The sequence below is a fragment of the Mandrillus leucophaeus genome, unplaced genomic scaffold, assembly GCF_000951045.1.
Source record: "Mandrillus leucophaeus isolate KB7577 unplaced genomic scaffold, Mleu.le_1.0 Scaffold106, whole genome shotgun sequence".
Classification (NCBI taxonomy): domain Eukaryota; kingdom Metazoa; phylum Chordata; class Mammalia; order Primates; family Cercopithecidae; genus Mandrillus; species Mandrillus leucophaeus.
Genome location: NW_012098765.1, coordinates 3016501 through 3019131, shown reverse-complemented (window position 1 = coordinate 3019131; position 2631 = coordinate 3016501).

Genomic DNA, 2631 nt, shown 5'->3' with positions numbered 1-2631 from the left:
GACACCATCACAGCTCACTGCAGCCTTGACCTTCCAGGCTCAAGTTATCCTCTCACCTCAGCCACCCAAGTAATTGGACTACAGGCATGCACCACCATGCTGGGCTAATTTTTTTAATTTTTTGTTGTTGAGACAGGGTCTCTCTAGGTTGCCCAGACTGGTCTCAAACTCCTAGGCTCAAGCGATCCTCCCACCTCAGCCTCCCAAAGTGCTGGGTTTACAGGCATAAGCCACCATGCCCAGTCATATTAACATTCTTGCTTGTGTGATGAATGCCATCACTGAAGAAACCCCCTCAGGTCTCTGGTAATGCCATGAATTTCTAATATTTTCAGACTCAAAGCAATACCCAGAGTTCAAAACAGGACATCAGAACCTCATTTGACACTCACCTGCCTGACCCTAGTGAGGGGCAATCATCTCAAATACAATTGACTATCAAGTTCAGATCTGACACTTTTATCATAGATTTATGAGCTAGCTGGTCCCAGGTGTGCATGGCCTACTTCTCCTTGTCCATGATCAAGACAATTTGCTTGTTATTTGCTTTTTATTCGTATTTTATTTTATTTTTTGAGACAGAGTCTTGGTCTGTCTCTCGGGCTGGAGTGCATGGAGCGATCTCGGCTCACTGCAACAAAACCTCCACCTCCCAGGTTAAAGCAATTCTCTGCCTCAGCCTCCCAAGTAGCCAGGATTACAGGTGCCCACCACCATGCCTGGCTCATTTTTTGTATTTTTAGCAGAGACGGGGTTTTACCATCTTGGCCAGACTGGTCTTGAACTCCTGACCTCGTGATCCACCTGTCTCGGCCTCCCAAAGTGCTGGGATTATAGCCGTGAGCCACCGTGCCCGGCCTGCTTTTTATTTTTCTACCAAAGACTTCTGTCCTCAGTTTTCTTCTCCCTCCAGCCCTTCTGACCCAGCTGGCCACAGACCATGATGGATGAAGTACAGAATTCCTCGCTGCCAAGCTGCTTCTCCCTTGTGACCATGTCCATGCTAAGTATTTCTGTCTTAGAATAGAGCTACAAGAATTATAAAGGCTGAAGACTCTCATTAATAAACAGCCCTTTGCATTTGACAAGGTGTTACAGAGGAAAAAAGAAGTGAACTTTTTTTTTTTTTCGAGACAGAGTCTGGCCCTATCACCCAGGCTGGAGTGCAGTGGCACAATCTTGGCTCATTGTGACCTCCACCTCCCAGACTCAAGCCATCCTCTCACCTCAGCCTCCTGAGTAGCTGGGACTACAGGCACATGTCACCATCACACCCGGCTAATTTTTGTATTTTTTGTAGAGATGGGTTTTTGCCGTGTCTGATCTGCCCAGGCTGGTCTTGAACTCCTGAACTCAAGCGATCACCTGCCTAGGCTTCCCAAGGTGCTAGGATTACAGGTGTGAGCCACTGCGCCTGGCCAGAAGTGAGTATTCTTGATGGCCTCTAATTGCATTCTCAGGAAATGAAAGATATATTACTGGGCTCATACTCAGCTCCTGGCAAAGCCACTTCCATCAACTGCCCCCATTCCAGCTGGCTGGCTGTGAAATTGCCTTTGCAAAAATTATGACAATGAAAGAAATCTAACGTAACTGACTCCATCTTGCTTCTAAGCTCACAGCTGTCTTTGATCATTCCTGCGCATAGGCCAAACCAACTATAGGAGGAATTTAGGTTATTGTTTAACTTTAAAACAAAGCAAGCCAGGCGTGGTGGCTCATGCCTGTAATCCCAGCACTTTGGGAGGCCGAGGTAGGTGGATCACCTGAGGTCAGGAGTTCGAGACCAGCCTGGCCAGCATGGCAAAACCCCATCTCTACTAAACAAATACAAACATTAGCCAGGTGTGGTGGCACACGCCCGTAATCCCGGCTACTTTGGAGGCTGAGGCAAGAGGATCACTTGAACCTAGGAGGCAGAGGTTGTAGTGAGCCAAGATCATGCCACTGCACTCCAGCCTGGGCAACAGAGCAAGACTCCATCTCAAAAAAAATAAAAAGAAAAAAGAAAAAGAATAAAATAAAGCTGATAACAGTCCCTTCCTGAAACTAACCCCCTTCTTGCTCAGGGACTGACTGACACTGCCTTTGTATAACTAATGAAAGACCTCAAGGTTAAAATTGTGGTAGGGGCCTGAATTCTGCTAAGATGAATGCATACTTTAACAAGTCGTTGTTTCTTCTAAGATGTGGATATAGTTAAACTCTAACCAGTCATTGTTTTATAACTTGCCTTTTTTTGTAGCTGCTTATTACTCAGAAATCATATAGCCAGTGGTCACAACATTTATAACTTCCCCAATTCCCCCACGGACAACATCAGCATTGTAAAATCAAAGACTGGTATTTGAGATAGTATCCAGACCTTGCATTCTGTATGGACCAACTGGTGCCACCTGGACCAGCAACCGACACCCAGAAACTGACTCAGCACAGAAGACAGTTTCTATCCCCTATGATTTCATTCCTGACCCAACCACTCGGCAGTCCTCATTCCCTAGTCCCTGCTTGCCAAACTATCCTTGAAAAACCCTAGCCGGCCGGGCGCGGTGGCTCAAGCCTGTAATCCCAGCACTTTGGGAGGCCGAGACGGGCGGATCACGAGGTCAGGAGATCAAGACCATCCTGGTT